Consider the following 18,434-nt stretch of genomic DNA (forward strand, 5'->3'; position numbering starts at 1 on the left):
GTCGCAAACATTACATAGCACTAATAGCAGTTAATGCATTAAATTCAAAATATCAAAAAATGCAAACTCTCTAAATGTGCATTATTTCTTAAGCATCACGCACTATTGTTTGTTATAGTGAAAGGTGCACAAGAAATACAAAACAACCAATTTAATGGAAAACTTCAACGTTCAAATGCTGCCATAATGTTTTCAGTCAAATCATATTGGTGTCAATATTCATTGCAACGTTCATTGCACTTTTGCACCCTTTGCCTACTGATTCAGCTGAAACTCAAAATCGAGCAGTGTTAAAGACAGAAAATATTGTGTCAACAAAGCTGTTTTTATAATGACCAAACCATGTTTATTAGGTATTTATAGTCTTCTTCTGGTGTTTCAGTTTGGCAATGCTCATGTTTTCTCACGCTTTAGTTGAGTTCACATTTTAACAGTCTGTCCAACTCTAAATGACTACTGTAAATGCTGTCAGTTATGTCACTGTTTGCCAACTGAGTGACAGATCAAAAGTCAATTAAACTGTGATGATATTTCACAAAAGATATTTGGCACACAAATGATTGTCTCAGTGATTCTGAGCTCTAGGAGGTACTGACAGGAGGAACCGGGGGCAGTAAAAGCGTCCTGGAGTGAAGGGTTGTAAATAGCGGCGCTGTGACATGAGCAGCACAGGTGCTGAGAAACATCAGCTGAACCTCAGCTCAGTGCGTTTCTCACTCACTTCTGGATCAGGATCACTATTTACTGCACTTTTATTGGATGCATGCTTCACCTGTTGTAGTAATGTTTACTGGCTTATGGCTTTATGGTTTGAAGGTTTATACCTGCTCTTTAAAGATCTGCTGATCACACGTTTGCCAGCACCAGGTTCAGCATATCCGTCTTCATCCCGAAAAAAGTTCCTGAAAAACAATTAACAAATAACAATTTTATAATTTGATATTTAAATCTCATCTTCCTAAAACATATTATTGGGAGATATGGAGTTATGACTTATGTATCAGATATGTAAGAATCTAAAAATCTCACTGATTTACATTACAAGCACCCATAGGCGAGTGTGTAAGGCTGGGGAAGGCCACGGGGACTTGGGCCTAGAAAAAAAATGCCACTAAATTGGACAAAAATGCCCCTGCACGTCTGTTGCTAACAAAGTGAATATGAATAGACAGTGTCGATTGCGCCATTAAATTAAGATCTGCTCATGTTGAACCGTATTTCATTTTAGGTGTTTTTACAGTGTTGTGCATTTTAACCAATCACACACATATCTGTTGAGCTTTGGAATGCAATGGCCAATCAGAAGCATTCAGATGAGTCATCGTTCAAACTCATGAGTTTTGTTGAGTGCACGCGCGTTCTGACTGAATTCAGGACTCTTGCAAATTCTCTCATCATAAACAACAAAGCGCAGATGTACCTACAATGTAATGGCACTTTTCCACTGCATGGTACGACTCGGCTCGGCACGGCTCAGTATGGTACGACACAGCACGGCTCGGCTCAGTTTGCGTTTCCACTGCATTTCAGTACTGCTTTAGAGTGGGCGGGATTATTCACATGTCATCATTATAGTTGCGCTGTCTCTACTGCCGCGACTCCTGAAAAACTTTTTCATTCCGCGTCACCCCATCAAGCTCTCGCTGGATCCGCTCCTCTGCTATCAACGAGAGGAACGTCTGTTCTTCCACAACAGACCACGAAACAGCCACTTTTTGGTTGTTAAAAAAGGTGCGCTCGTTCAAAACAGTTGCGTTCGATCCTTCGCTGGCTGTGCTGATTTAAATCTAGCGGTTCAGTTGTGTTTGTGTCGCAAGTTCAGTGACGCAGGTAGTGACGATTCTCTCCGGCCAATCCGTGATCAGCAGAGTTTACACGTCACGTTTTGGTAACAGTACGGTTCACTTGGAACCCCAACCGAGGTGGTACTAAAAAAAGTACCAGGTACCAGGTACTGTACCCAGTGGAAAACCTCTCAAAAGTGAACTGTACCGAGCCGTGCCGTGCTGTGCCATGCAGTGGAAAAGCGCCATAAGTAAGAGATTGATTTAACAGTGTATACAGCTTCAGTGATTATAACGATAGTTTTGTTTTTTTGAGAGTGCTTAAACTCACAATAGATCAATGTTAGTGATAAATTTCTATCTATAATTTATTCGCTGTTTGAATAACCGTGGAAAGGAAACGTTATGTAATTATCAATTTCTAACGTTTTTATTAAATTGTAATCAAGTTAAATACAAATTCAGTCCCATTAAAAAAATTTTTTAGCCTACATGACACCCATGTCTGGTTCTTGCCTAAAAAGATGGGTTTATGATGTTTAATACATTTGGCTGCTTTTAGCCTTACCCTGGAGTTGGTTCACCCTCCGCCTATGCAAGCATCAGAATTTCATCTGACTTTGTGGTCATACAAATATCAGCATCTGCACCAAATTACATATTTTTGCTCAGTTTGAGCCTCTAAATAAAACTGAGCTGTTATCTCCTCCATAATCTCACTATATCATACCATATGAGACATAAAATCTGATATATCTAAAAAATAAAATAAAAAATAAAACATGCAAACCTATTTTTTTTTTGATTTTGTCTAAAGTGTCAATAAACTTTTATCTCTTTCAGGCTATTATTTCATATGTCATCACAGTGTTAAAGTGCTCAAACGCTCCAGTGATTCTGGAATGAGAGTTTAAAGCTTCATTACGATGGTTTGCTGTAGTCAGTAAAACGAGAAAATGCCTTGTTTGTTTGTCTGAGAGGCTTGTTTGTTTATGACACAGTGAAGGTACATTACACACTAAAGTGTCTTCAGAGCCTCATCTGCTTTCCCAGAGTTCAGAGAGTCGCGAGCTTCGCTTTCACATTCTCACACCGTCTGACCGTCTCACTTCACTCGAGACTGAGACACGCAAAGACACGCAGAGCACAGAGTGAACCTGGAGTCTCCGGCGCGCGGTTCAGGTAAGACGCGGAAATGCAAATATACAGTATATGAATTTATTCAGGTGTTTAATGCATCTCATTTATTACGGTTTGTTAAAAGTTTTACAACGTTTGCGGTTGAAACTAGTGGATAAATCGGAATATTGCGCGTGATTACGTCGCAAACATTACATAGCACTAATAGCAGTTAATGCATTAAATTCAAAATATCAAAAAATGCAAACTCTCTAAATGTGCATTATTTCTTAAGCATCACGCACTATTGTTTGTTATAGTGAAAGGTGCACAAGAAATACAAAACAACCAATTTAATGGAAAACTTCAACGTTCAAATGCTGCCATAATGTTTTCAGTCAAATCATATTGGTGTCAATATTCATTGCAACGTTCATTGCACTTTTGCACCCTTTGCCTACTGATTCAGCTGAAACTCAAAATCGAGCAGTGTTAAAGACAGAAAATATTGTGTCAACAAAGCTGTTTTTATAATGACCAAACCATGTTTATTAGGTATTTATAGTCTTCTTCTGGTGTTTCAGTTTGGCAATGCTCATGTTTTCTCACGCTTTAGTTGAGTTCACATTTTAACAGTCTGTCCAACTCTAAATGACTACTGTAAATGCTGTCAGTTATGTCACTGTTTGCCAACTGAGTGACTGAGTGACAGTCAATTAAACTGTGATGATATTTCACAAAAGATATTTGGCACACAAATGATTGTCTCAGTGATTCTGAGATTCTGAGCTTACTGACAGGAGGAACCGGGGGCAGTAAAAGCGTCCTGGAGTGAAGGGTTGTAAATAGCGGCGCTGTGACATGAGCAGCACAGGTGCTGAGAAACATCAGCTGAACCTCAGCTCAGTGCGTTTCTCACTCACTTCTGGATCAGGATCACTATTTACTGCACTTTTATTGGATGCATGCTTCACCTGTTGTAGTAATGTTTACTGGCTTATGGCTTTATGGTTTGAAGGTTTATACCTGCTCTTTAAAGATCTGCTGATCACACGTTTGCCAGCACCAGGTTCAGCATATCCGTCTTCATCCCGAAAAAAGTTCCTGAAAAACAATTAACAAATAACAATTTTATAATTTGATATTTAAATCTCATCTTCCTAAAACATATTATTGGGAGATATGGAGTTATGACTTATGTATCAGATATGTAAGAATCTAAAAATCTCACTGATTTACATTACAAGCACCCATAGGCGAGTGTGTAAGGCTGGGGAAGGCCACGGGGACTTGGGCCTAGAAAAAAAATGCCACTAAATTGGACAAAAATGCCCCTGCACGTCTGTTGCTAACAAAGTGAATATGAATAGACAGTGTCGATTGCGCCATTAAATTAAGATCTGCTCATGTTGAACCGTATTTCATTTTAGGTGTTTTTACAGTGTTGTGCATTTTAACCAATCACACACATATCTGTTGAGCTTTGGAATGCAATGGCCAATCAGAAGCATTCAGATGAGTCATCGTTCAAACTCATGAGTTTTGTTGAGTGCACGCGCGTTCTGACTGAATTCAGGACTCTTGCAAATTCTCTCATCATAAACAACAAAGCGCAGATGTACCTACAATGTAATGGCACTTTTCCACTGCATGGTACGACTCGGCTCGGCACGGCTCAGTATGGTACGACACAGCACGGCTCGGCTCAGTTTGCGTTTCCACTGCATTTCAGTACTGCTTTAGAGTGGGCGGGATTATTCACATGTCATCATTATAGTTGCGCTGTCTCTACTGCCGCGACTCCTGAAAAACTTTTTCATTCCGCGTCACCCCATCAAGCTCTCGCTGGATCCGCTCCTCTGCTATCAACGAGAGGAACGTCTGTTCTTCCACAACAGACCACGAAACAGCCACTTTTTGGTTGTTAAAAAAGGTGCGCTCGTTCAAAACAGTTGCGTTCGATCCTTCGCTGGCTGTGCTGATTTAAATCTAGCGGTTCAGTTGTGTTTGTGTCGCAAGTTCAGTGACGCAGGTAGTGACGATTCTCTCCGGCCAATCCGTGATCAGCAGAGTTTACACGTCACGTTTTGGTAACAGTACGGTTCACTTGGAACCCCAACCGAGGTGGTACTAAAAAAAGTACCAGGTACCAGGTACTGTACCAAAAGTTCCTGAAAAACAATTAACAAATAACAATTTTATAATTTGATATTTAAATCTCATCTTCCTAAAACATATTATTGGGAGATATGGAGTTATGACTTATGTATCAGATATGTAAGAATCTAAAAATCTCACTGATTTACATTACAAGCACCCATAGGCGAGTGTGTAAGGCTGGGGAAGGCCACGGGGACTTGGGCCTAGAAAAAAAATGCCACTAAATTGGACAAAAATGCCCCTGCACGTCTGTTGCTAACAAAGTGAATATGAATAGACAGTGTCGATTGCGCCATTAAATTAAGATCTGCTCATGTTGAACCGTATTTCATTTTAGGTGTTTTTACAGTGTTGTGCATTTTAACCAATCACACACATATCTGTTGAGCTTTGGAATGCAATGGCCAATCAGAAGCATTCAGATGAGTCATCGTTCAAACTCATGAGTTTTGTTGAGTGCACGCGCGTTCTGACTGAATTCAGGACTCTTGCAAATTCTCTCATCATAAACAACAAAGAGCAGATGTACCTACAATGTAATGGCACTTTTCCACTGCATGGTACGACTCGGCTCGGCACGGCTCAGTATGGTACGACACAGCACGGCTCGGCTCAGTTTGCGTTTCCACTGCATTTCAGTACTGCTTTAGAGTGGGCGGTATTATTCACATGTCATCATTATAGTTGCGCTGTCTCTACTGCCGCGACTCCTGAAAAACTTTTTCATTCCGCGTCACCCCATCAAGCTCTCGCTGGATCCGCTCCTCTGCTATCAACGAGAGGAACGTCTGTTCTTCCACAACAGACCACGAAACAGCCACTTTTTGGTTGTTAAAAAAGGTGCGCTCGTTCAAAACAGTTGCGTTCGATCCTTCGCTGGCTGTGCTGATTTAAATCTAGCGGTTCAGTTGTGTTTGTGTCGCAAGTTCAGTGACGCAGGTAGTGACGATTCTCTCCGGCCAATCCGTGATCAGCAGAGTTTACACGTCACGTTTTGGTAACAGTACGGTTCACTTGGAACCCCAACCGAGGTGGTACTAAAAAAAGTACCAGGTACCAGGTACTGTACCCAGTGGAAAACCTCTCAAAAGTGAACTGTACCGAGCCGTGCCGTGCTGTGCCATGCAGTGGAAAAGCGCCATAAGTAAGAGATTGATTTAACAGTGTATACAGCTTCAGTGATTATAACGATAGTTTTGTTTTTTTGAGAGTGCTTAAACTCACAATAGATCAATGTTAGTGATAAATTTCTATCTATAATTTATTCGCTGTTTGAATAACCGTGGAAAGGAAACGTTATGTAATTATCAATTTCTAACGTTTTTATTAAATTGTAATCAAGTTAAATACAAATTCAGTCCCATTAAAAAAATTTTTTAGCCTACATGACACCCATGTCTGGTTCTTGCCTAAAAAGATGGGTTTATGATGTTTAATACATTTGGCTGCTTTTAGCCTTACCCTGGAGTTGGTTCACCCTCCGCCTATGCAAGCATCAGAATTTCATCTGACTTTGTGGTCATACAAATATCAGCATCTGCACCAAATTACATATTTTTGCTCAGTTTGAGCCTCTAAATAAAACTGAGCTGTTATCTCCTCCATAATCTCACTATATCATACCATATGAGACATAAAATCTGATATATCTAAAAAATAAAATAAAAAATAAAACATGCAAACCTATTTTTTTTTTGATTTTGTCTAAAGTGTCAATAAACTTTTATCTCTTTCAGGCTATTATTTCATATGTCATCACAGTGTTAAAGTGCTCAAACGCTCCAGTGATTCTGGAATGAGAGTTTAAAGCTTCATTACGATGGTTTGCTGTAGTCAGTAAAACGAGAAAATGCCTTGTTTGTTTGTCTGAGAGGCTTGTTTGTTTATGACACAGTGAAGGTACATTACACACTAAAGTGTCTTCAGAGCCTCATCTGCTTTCCCAGAGAACTTGCTTCTGTCCGGATAATGACCATTGATCGCTTTTGTGAGCCTTTTGTATGGTGGCTGAGAGGTGCAGAACAAATCACAATTCTGAAAACAAAATAACAAATTACAAACGCAAATGCAAGTCTAAAAAACTAAATAACAATTCAGAAAACATTATAACAAGTCAGAAAACACAATGACAAATCCGAAAACAAATTAACAAGTCAGAAAACACAACGACAAATCAGACAAACCGGAAGAGGTAGGTATAGTTTGAGACCGCGCCATTGGTTTGGGATTACTCACCGCTGACTGGACGAGACATCTGTCAATCAACGTATACAGGAAGAACCAGCCGAAGAACAGCAGAGTCCTGGTAGAAAGTTCGGAGATGGTATTAAAGTACCTCAGTTTAAATGTATTGTATGAATTGCCCTTACTATGAATAAAAAAAAAATTGTCATTGTGTTTTCTGACTTGTTATAATGTTTTCTGAATTGTTGTTGTGCTTTCTGAATTGTTATTTTGTTTTGTAGACTTTTTGCGTTTGTAATTTGTTATTTTGTTTTCAGAATTGTGATTTGTTCTGCACCTCTCGGCCACCGTACTTTTGCTTCTTTTATCCATTTCATGTCAGCAACAGCTCTCAGCGAAGGTCGGAATGTAGTACTACCCTACTGCACACTATGCTAAATACTATTTTTAAAAAGAGTATTTGCAGTGGTACACATTATGTAATGATTTTAAACAGTAGTTTACGTGCTTTATTATCATATGATCACATGTTTAATTCAGCAAATGCCATCCAGCTATTATGTACACTCTAAAAAATGTTGGGTTAAATACAACCCAGTGCTGGGTAAAATAGGGACAACCCCAGCAATTGGGATGTTTTGACCCAGCGGTTGGGTTAAATGTTGCTGGGTTTGTCCCTATTTTACCCAGCACTGGGTTGTATTTAACCCATTTTGCACCCTTTGCCTACTGATTCAGCTGAAACTCAAAATCGAGCAGTGTTAAAGACAGAAAATATTGTGTCAACAAAGCTGTTTTTATAATGACCAAACCATGTTTATTAGGTATTTATAGTCTTCTTCTGGTGTTTCAGTTTGGCAATGCTCATGTTTTCTCACGCTTTAGTTGAGTTCACATTTTAACAGTCTGTCCAACTCTAAATGACTACTGTAAATGCTGTCAGTTATGTCACTGTTTGCCAACTGAGTGACAGATCAAAAGTCAATTAAACTGTGATGATATTTCACAAAAGATATTTGGCACACAAATGATTGTCTCAGTGATTCTGAGCTCTAGGAGGTACTGACAGGAGGAACCGGGGGCAGTAAAAGCGTCCTGGAGTGAAGGGTTGTAAATAGCGGCGCTGTGACATGAGCAGCACAGGTGCTGAGAAACATCAGCTGAACCTCAGCTCAGTGCGTTTCTCACTCACTTCTGGATCAGGATCACTATTTACTGCACTTTTATTGGATGCATGCTTCACCTGTTGTAGTAATGTTTACTGGCTTATGGCTTTATGGTTTGAAGGTTTATACCTGCTCTTTAAAGATCTGCTGATCACACGGTTGCCAGCACCAGGTTCAGCATATCCGTCTTCATCCCGAAAAAAGTTCCTGAAAAACAATTAACAAATAACAATTTTATAATTTGATATTTAAATCTCATCTTCCTAAAACATATTATTGGGAGATATGGAGTTATGACTTATGTATCAGATATGTAAGAATCTAAAAATCTCACTGATTTACATTACAAGCACCCATAGGCGAGTGTGTAAGGCTGGGGAAGGCCACGGGGACTTGGGCCTAGAAAAAAAATGCCACTAAATTGGACAAAAATGCCCCTGCACGTCTGTTGCTAACAAAGTGAATATGAATAGACAGTGTCGATTGCGCCATTAAATTAAGATCTGCTCATGTTGAACCGTATTTCATTTTAGGTGTTTTTACAGTGTTGTGCATTTTAACCAATCACACACATATCTGTTGAGCTTTGGAATGCAATGGCCAATCAGAAGCATTCAGATGAGTCATCGTTCAAACTCATGAGTTTTGTTGAGTGCACGCGCGTTCTGACTGAATTCAGGACTCTTGCAAATTCTCTCATCATAAACAACAAAGCGCAGATGTACCTACAATGTAATGGCACTTTTCCACTGCATGGTACGACTCGGCTCGGCACGGCTCAGTATGGTACGACACAGCACGGCTCGGCTCAGTTTGCGTTTCCACTGCATTTCAGTACTGCTTTAGAGTGGGCGGGATTATTCACATGTCATCATTATAGTTGCGCTGTCTCTACTGCCGCGACTCCTGAAAAACTTTTTCATTCCGCGTCACCCCATCAAGCTCTCGCTGGATCCGCTCCTCTGCTATCAACGAGAGGAACGTCTGTTCTTCCACAACAGGCCACGAAACAGCCACTTTTTGGTTGTTAAAAAAGGTGCGCTCGTTCAAAACAGTTGCGTTCGATCCTTCGCTGGCTGTGCTGATTTAAATCTAGCGGTTCATTTGTGTTTGTGTCGCAAGTTCAGTGACGCAGGTAGTGACGATTCTCTCCGGCCAATCCGTGATCAGCAGAGTTTACACGTCACGTTTTGGTAACAGTACGGTTCACTTGGAACCCCAACCGAGGTGGTACTAAAAAAAGTACCAGGTACCAGGTACTGTACCCAGTGGAAAACCTCTCAAAAGTGAACTGTACCGAGCCGTGCCGTGCTGTGCCATGCAGTGGAAAAGCGCCATAAGTAAGAGATTGATTTAACAGTGTATACAGCTTCAGTGATTATAACGATAGTTTTGTTTTTTTGAGAGTGCTTAAACTCACAATAGATCAATGTTAGTGATAAATTTCTATCTATAATTTATTCGCTGTTTGAATAACCGTGGAAAGGAAACGTTATGTAATTATCAATTTCTAACGTTTTTATTAAATTGTAATCAAGTTAAATACAAATTCAGTCCCATTAAAAAAATTTTTTAGCCTACATGACACCCATGTCTGGTTCTTGCCTAAAAAGATGGGTTTATGATGTTTAATACATTTGGCTGCTTTTAGCCTTACCCTGGAGTTGGTTCACCCTCCGCCTATGCAAGCATCAGAATTTCATCTGACTTTGTGGTCATACAAATATCAGCATCTGCACCAAATTACATATTTTTGCTCAGTTTGAGCCTCTAAATAAAACTGAGCTGTTATCTCCTCCATAATCTCACTATATCATACCATATGAGACATAAAATCTGATATATCTAAAAAATAAAATAAAAAATAAAACATGCAAACCTATTTTTTTTTTGATTTTGTCTAAAGTGTCAATAAACTTTTATCTCTTTCAGGCTATTATTTCATATGTCATCACAGTGTTAAAGTGCTCAAACGCTCCAGTGATTCTGGAATGAGAGTTTAAAGCTTCATTACGATGGTTTGCTGTAGTCAGTAAAACGAGAAAATGCCTTGTTTGTTTGTCTGAGAGGCTTGTTTGTTTATGACACAGTGAAGGTACATTACACACTAAAGTGTCTTCAGAGCCTCATCTGCTTTCCCAGAGAACTTGCTTCTGTCCGGATAATGACCATTGATCGCTTTTGTGAGCCTTTTGTATGGTGGCTGAGAGGTGCAGAACAAATCACAATTCTGAAAACAAAATAACAAATTACAAACGCAAATGCAAGTCTAAAAAACGAAATAACAATTCAGAAAACACAACAACAATTCACAAAACATTATAACAAGTCAGAAAACACAATGACAAATCCGAAAACAAATTAACAAGTCAGAAAACACAACGACAAATCAGACAAACCGGAAGAGGTAGGTATAGTTTGAGACCGCGCCATTGGTTTGGGATTACTCACCGCTGACTGGACGAGACATCTGTCAATCAACGTATACAGGAAGAACCAGCCGAAGAACAGCAGAGTCCTGGTAGAAAGTTCGGAGATGGTATTAAAGTAGCTCAGTTTAAATGTATTGTATGAATTGCCCTTACTATGAATAAAAAAAAAATTGTCATTGTGTTTTCTGACTTATTATAATGCTTTCTGAATTGTTATTTTGTTTTGTAGACTTTTTGCGTTTGTAATTTGTTATTTTGTTTTCAGAATTGTGATTTGTTCTGCACCTCTCGGCCACCGTACTTTTGCTTCTTTTATCCATTTCATGTCAGCAACAGCTCTCAGCGAAGGTCGGAATGTAGTACTACCCTACTGCACACTATGCTAAATACTATTTTTAAAAAGAGTATTTGCAGTGGTACACATTATGTAATGATTTTAAACAGTAGTTTACGTGCTTTATTATCATATGATCACATGTTTAATTCAGCAAATGCCATCCAGCTATTATGTACACTCTAAAAAATGTTGGGTTAAATACAACCCAGTGCTGGGTAAAATAGGGACAACCCCAGCAATTGGGATGTTTTGACCCAGCGGTTGGGTTAAATGTTGCTGGGTTTGTCCCTATTTTACCCAGCACTGGGTTGTATTTAACCCAGCATTTTTTAGAGTGTAGGAAGTAACCTCTTGAGAAAACGAAGTGTGCTTAATTGCATTTAAAACATACTAAACTCAACTTCATCATTACAAATGTGAAATTACCAATACATTTAGATACATGGCTTGCAAGTTTCAATAGAAATGACATTAAAGTATATTTAAATGCGTGTCAGTTCATTCAGAAAACTGCACATATGCACAATATTCATACTATATGCTGCAGAAATACTAAGTGATTCTGAACATTGCCAAAAATAGAACTTTTTTATATATATATAAAAAAGGAAGCCTAGCCCAGATGAGAAAAAGTAATGCAAAAGTAAAGTAATGCATTACTTTCCATAAAAAGTAACCAAGTAACACAATTAGTTACTTTTTTAGGGAGTAACGCAATATTGTAATGCATTATCTTCCTCCAACACTGTTCGCTTTATGTATGTAGGGATTTGATTAAATGTATGTAAATGTATTTTAGTAACATTTTTTAATGTATTTGTATTTACATTTAGTAATGTATTATAAGCTATAAACCAAACTAACTAGTTCTAAAACAAATCACAAAATTACAAATTTGATTTGAAGTAAATTGTGTCAGAAAAATTTAAATTATGTAATTGAATTGAAAGCCATTGCTTACAAGAATAAACACAATATATTTTACATTTATTCATGTGTTTTAATTTAAATGTTTACACACACACACACACAATAAATTACTTATTTGTATATGTATTTATATATGTAAATATAGTCATGAATTACAATATTTAAAAAAATAAATATATAAAATCATTTAATATATATTTAAGTTTTTATTTATTGTGAATATATTGGGAGACTAACTTGACTCATAATGCTTTATGGGAGTGGACAGCTCTTTCATCATGATTGTTTGCCAGATCTACTAAACAGAGATGCCCTGGGTTGCTAATGCCGAGTTCACACTGCACGATTTTCAAAGACGTCGCATCACTGTTGGTTTCACACTGAACGACTATCTGGGGTAGCATTCAGTTGTTGCTGTGTTCACACTGAACGACTATCTGGGGTAGCATTCAGTTGTTGCTGTGTTCACACTGAACGACTATCTGGGGTAGCATTCAGTTGTTGCTGTGTTCACACTGAACGATGGAACGACGACAGGAGGTTACACACTGCATGACTTTACAATAGGAAGAATCGCAGACAGCGCTGTCTGGTGCAGGGTTGCCAGGTTTTTGCTACAAAACCCGCCCAATTACTACTCAAAACTAGCCTGAAAATAGCCCAATTGCTTTCGGGGGTAAAATAAAAAATTTTTTGCCGGGGTTCTCCTGGTACAATTCACATTCCAGGGCCTAAATATCGCGTTATTTGGGTCGCTTCAACCTGCTGACATGAAAAACAACCGGCGGCAATCGCGGATTTGGCAACACTGGTCCGCAAACTACGTTTCATATAACTCCTCCCCGAACTTCCCTCTGCCCTGTCTCTTGTTCTCTCATTGGCTGTAGGTCATCGCCGATGTGTTTTTCAGTCAGAACTCATTTCACACAGCGTGATTCTGAATCGCCGACAGCTCCAGATATTTAGCATGCCAAATATTTCACGGGCGTCTGCGACGCATCGGCGATTCCCTCAGATCACGTCTTTGATAATTCACACTGCGTGATTGTCACTCGTGTGAACGAGCACCAATTTTCCTCCGATTTCAGGCATTTGTCGGCGATTTCTCAAAACCTGTCGGCGAGTGAAAAATCGGGCTAAAATCATGCAGTGTGAACTCGGCATAAGGTGTTGTGAGAAGTTTGCTAAGTGCCATTTCTAAGTGGTCTTATCTTAGCATTCATACTCTCAGTCAATAGTTTGGTGTCAGATAGATTTTATAAATTTTTTTTATTTTAAAGAAGTCTCAGCAAGGCTGCATTTATTTAGTCGAAAGTACAGTAAAAATATAAATATTTTTGAAATATTATTGCAATTTAAAATACAAATATATCATAAAATGTCATTTATTCCTGTGATCAAAGCTGAATTTTCAGCATCATTACTCCAGTCTTCAGTGTCACATGATCCTTCAGAAATCATTCTAATATGCTGATTTGCTGCTCAAGAGATATTTCTGGTTATTATCAATGTTGAAAACAGTTGTGCTGCTTCATATTTTTGTGAAAACCATGATTTATTTTGTTTTTCAGGTTTCCTTGATGAATAGAAAATCGGCATTTATTTGAAATAGAAAACTTTTGCAACATTATAAATGTCTTTACTGTCACTTTTGATCAATTTAATGCATCCTTGCTGAATCAAAGTATTAATTTGTTTAAAGATAAAAACAACTTTTCAACAGCTGTGTAAACATTTACATTTTCTGTAAAGCTTTTCATTCATTTTGCACAACACTTAACATTTTCCCAAAGTTAAAATTATTTCTCCAGATCAGATTTTAGATGTTTTCATGATTACCATTCCATCACTCAAAACTAAACCTCAGAAGAGAACAACGAAACCCAGAATGCCACACAAACACATACGGATGCTGTAACAGATCTCTTTACTGAAAAGCGGCCATGCTAAACAGCTCAAGTAATCTCTGATAGACGGGTACCTCTGTTCAACGTGACTGAAAATAGCACACATCTCTCAAACGAATGGCAGGGCAGCAAGAGGCAGATGCATAACTGTAACATTCCCACCGTGAGTCGCATTACTGCATGTAATATTAACATCCCTGAGGATTATGATTTCAGATCCGTGCACTCATCAACAGTCAGGAATTACAGTGGGATCTGTGATTAGCTCGTGCCGAGGCCGATTACACTATTTATCTGTGAGCATTACTCTGCACCTGCTGCATCAGATGACAAACAGCTGAATGACTCGCAAGCAAACTGTAACCTGCTTCAGAAAGGGGTTTGCTAATGATTAGGATTTGGGAGTCAGTTCAGTAAAAACTGGCATCATTTACTCACCCTTGCGTCATTCCAAACATCTGATTTGTCTTTTTCTGTGAAACACAAAAGAAGATATTTAGCAGAATGTTCAAGCTTCTCTTATTCATATAATAAAAGTGGATAGAAAACATAGCTTAAACATACCAAACTATCTTAAATTTACCATAAAAGTCATCCATATGACTTGTGCATGATATTTAAGATAGTTGTGTGAACAAAAAACTAAATTACTAAAATATAAATATAACAGAAAAATATATAAATGAAAACTAATTCAAAATATTAAATAAAGCTAAATTTCCCCCTGTGTCTTGCCCCACAAACAGCTGAAATTGAGTAAAAAAAAAATTATCCTTCAAATTAAACGGGCTATTTTGCTACTGTACCTTTAAGACATTTTTGATTGGCTAGCTTGTTTTTTCATGTGAAATAAGCATCACAACCACGATGATTTCTGCACTGCAAAAAAATTGTTTGCTTGCTCAGTATTTTGTCTTAATTGTTTTCCAGTACAAATATCTAAGCATTCTTAAATCAAGATGCTTTTACTTAAGCAGCAAAACTACATGCGATAACAAGTGCTGTTTTCTGAAAAAAAAATTCTAAATTAAGTGACTTTATGTTTAAAACAAGAAAAAATATCTGCCGCTGGAGTAAGAAAAATAAATATGTTTTCCCTTTAAATTATATTTGTTTTTCTGACCACATTTGCAGATTTTTGTTTTTTAAAGCAAAAGTCACTTTATTTTGATCATTTTTTCAGAAAACAAGATCTAAAATCTTAAGTAATTCTGCTTCTCAAGTAAATGTATCTTGATTTAAGAATGTTTAGATATCTGTACTGGGGAAAAAAAGAAGAAATCATTCTTTGCAGTGTGAATGGCCATTTTTGCACTTTAGTGCAAAAACGTTTTTTTTCAATGAATTAAAAAAAAAACTAAAATCTTGTTATAATACAAGCCCATCACGTAATCATGTGTCAAATGTGAATGAACTGAACTTCATCTTAGTAATGACTGAGCTTCTCGCTCTTCCTCTGACGGATGATACGTCTGGACTCCCCGGTTACAGCGGCACTAACTTAATCACTGTTGTCAATTCACTTCAGTTTACATTCTTACATAATGTGAATTTGTCACGGGGCCAAGGACAGTCATGGCAGTGCTGACAAACCCCCACGACCAGCCGCCGCTGACCCGCGGATCAGGTTCCTGAGATGCGCTGTGGCATTTGCTGTATTCCCTGAGGTGTCCTTGCTGTAGAGAGAGAGGACGCAGCATCAGTCATTGTTTTCTCTGTAAGGTCGTGACTGTTTAGATGTGTTGAGGTGCGTGGGACCAGTGATCAGCTCTAAATGTGCTGCTGCTGTACTGAACAGGGCTGATTTCTGCTGCTGTCAACAACACGAAAGCATCAAAATCATTCAGTAATGTTGCTTTTTTTTCGTTTTTTGCAAAAGTCATTAAAGCCTTTAAAGGAAATCTTGTTGCCTGCAGTGAAGAAAGCACAGAGGAAAAGCTTGATTATCGCAGAAACTGTAAATCCACATACACTATTACTGATTTATAACTTAATTCAAAACATATAGACCTTTTTAACAACAAATAGACAAAAGGCTTTATGTTACATAACAGCCCTGAAACTTGCTACTTGCTGTAAGTAATACACTTCTGTTCAAAGGTTTGAACAAAAATGAAAATTAGCTAAAAACATACTCACCCTCAGGCCATCAAAAATGTAGATGAGTTTGTTTCTTCATCAGATTTGGAGAAATATAGCATTGCATTACTTGCTCAGCAATGGATGCTCTGCAGTGAATGGGTGCCGTCAGAATGAGAGTCCAAACAGCTGATAAAAACATCACAAGTAATCCACAGCACTCCAGTCCATCAGTTAACATCCTGTGAAGCCAAAAGCTGCATGTTTGTAAGAAACAAATCCATCATTATGGCATTTTAACTTTAAACAGCCAAAATACCAGTCCATAATAAATAATAACGCCTCCTCCAGTGAAAAGTCATCTCGTCTGAATCAGGAGAAAAATCTGCACATATCAAACACTGTTAACAAGCAAAAACAATCCAAAAACAGCTCTAAACAAATATGTGGGTGGATTTTGATGTGAGAGGAGATGGACATTTTCAATTGGAGGATTGATATTTTAGCCAGAAGTAATGGCTTAAAGTTAAAATCATCTTAATGATGGATTTGTTTCAAACGTGCAGATTTTCATTTCTCCAGATGTTAACTGATGGACTGGAGTGGTGTGAGTTATTGTGATGTTTTTATCAGCTGTTTGGACATGTTGGAGGCCTGATTGTGAATACATTTTCAGCAAATGTTCATTTCTGGGTGAACTACTCCTTAAACACACTGTCTGATGTCCAGACCCTATAGCTTCCTGCTTGTGATCCGTGTTTAAACTCTCTGTATCAGTTAAACACACACACACACACATCTCTCTCATGGAGGGTCGGGTCAGTTTAATGGCTGCTATCTTTAACTGCCGTTTATCTAATAGATCTCTGGAGAACAGCAATTTCTCACTCAGCATGTACAGAAACTACGAGCTGAATGCCTCAGTGTTTCCTTCTCTCCGACTGACATTTGCATTTCAATGTGCATGTGGTTTATAAAGCAGATTTTTGTTTTTTAAATGACAAATTGTGTCTTTTTTTGATTGATTGTCACTGTACATGCATTTAAGTAAGCAAACTATTTCTCTTCGCTGCATGAGTAATTGTGAGCTACGTAACGCTGTGTTTCCGGTTCTCTCCGGGGAATGTGTCTCCACGTTCATCTCATGAGATTCCGTCTATGTTCACGTCTGTGACTGTGGTCAGCTGTTATCTGAGGGATCGCTGTGAAGGACATCTGTTGGTTTGCACTTGTAAACTGTTCAGCTGCTTCCTGGAGAGTTTATGAGGTTCTAAGTCTCGTGTTGAGTCACAGTTTTGGACATATGCATAAGCATTTATTTGATTAAAAATACAGTAAAAACAGTAATAGGGAAATATTTTTACAATTTAAAATAATTGTTTCTATGTGAATATATTATAAAATGTAATGTATTCCTGTGATCAAAGCTGAATTGTCAGCATCATTACTCCAGTCTTCAGTGTCACATGATCTTCAGAATATATGTGTGTGTGTGTGTGTGTGTGTACTGGTTTATATATCCTGGTGGGGACTTAAACCTGACTACACACAGACTAATGGGGACTCGTGTCACGGTGGGGACCTAAATTGTGGTCCCCACGGGTAAACAAGCTAATAAATCATACAGAATTAAGTTTTTTGAAAATCTAAAAATGCAGGAAGTTTCCTGTGAGGGGTAGGTTTAGGGGTAGGGTTGGTGTAGGGCAATAGAATATACGGTCTGTACAGTATAAAAACCATTACGCCTATGGAGAGTCCCCACAAGGATAGCTGACCAGACGTGTGTGTGTGTAAAACATGATTTTTTTTCGAAGTTGTAAATAAATATTTTTGGAGTTTTACAAGAAAAAAAACATTTCACTCTTTCTACTTCAAAATTTCATGTTTAATTCCACAGTTCTTGCCATTTCTTTGTAATTAAGTATTTTTTCAGTAAATATAGTAATTCAGTAAATACAAAAATATTTATATTTCATATGCACTAAATATTCCTATTTTTGCATATAAATAGGATCACATTGTGAAATACGATCACATTATGAAAACTATTTCATTTCAACTATTTCATGGTGACTTTAAATAAAGCTCAGAAGATGAGAGAAGAAATGTGGCAAGAATATACTACCATATATATTTTTAGACATTTACTATGGTAGTACCATTGTATTCTTTAAAGTACCATGGTATTAGAATCTGGTACATTCACTATTTCATAACAGCGTCACGTTACTTTTATAAGCACAAGGAAATCACTAATAACAGAGAGTCTCTCTCTTTCTCGGGACTGTGGACAGCCCACTTTCACAGACACACACACACACACACACACACACACA

This window comes from Sinocyclocheilus grahami, unplaced genomic scaffold (assembly GCF_001515645.1).
Source record: "Sinocyclocheilus grahami isolate Dianchi unplaced genomic scaffold, SAMN03320097.WGS_v1.1 scaffold389.1, whole genome shotgun sequence".
Lineage (NCBI taxonomy): Eukaryota > Metazoa > Chordata > Actinopteri > Cypriniformes > Cyprinidae > Sinocyclocheilus > Sinocyclocheilus grahami.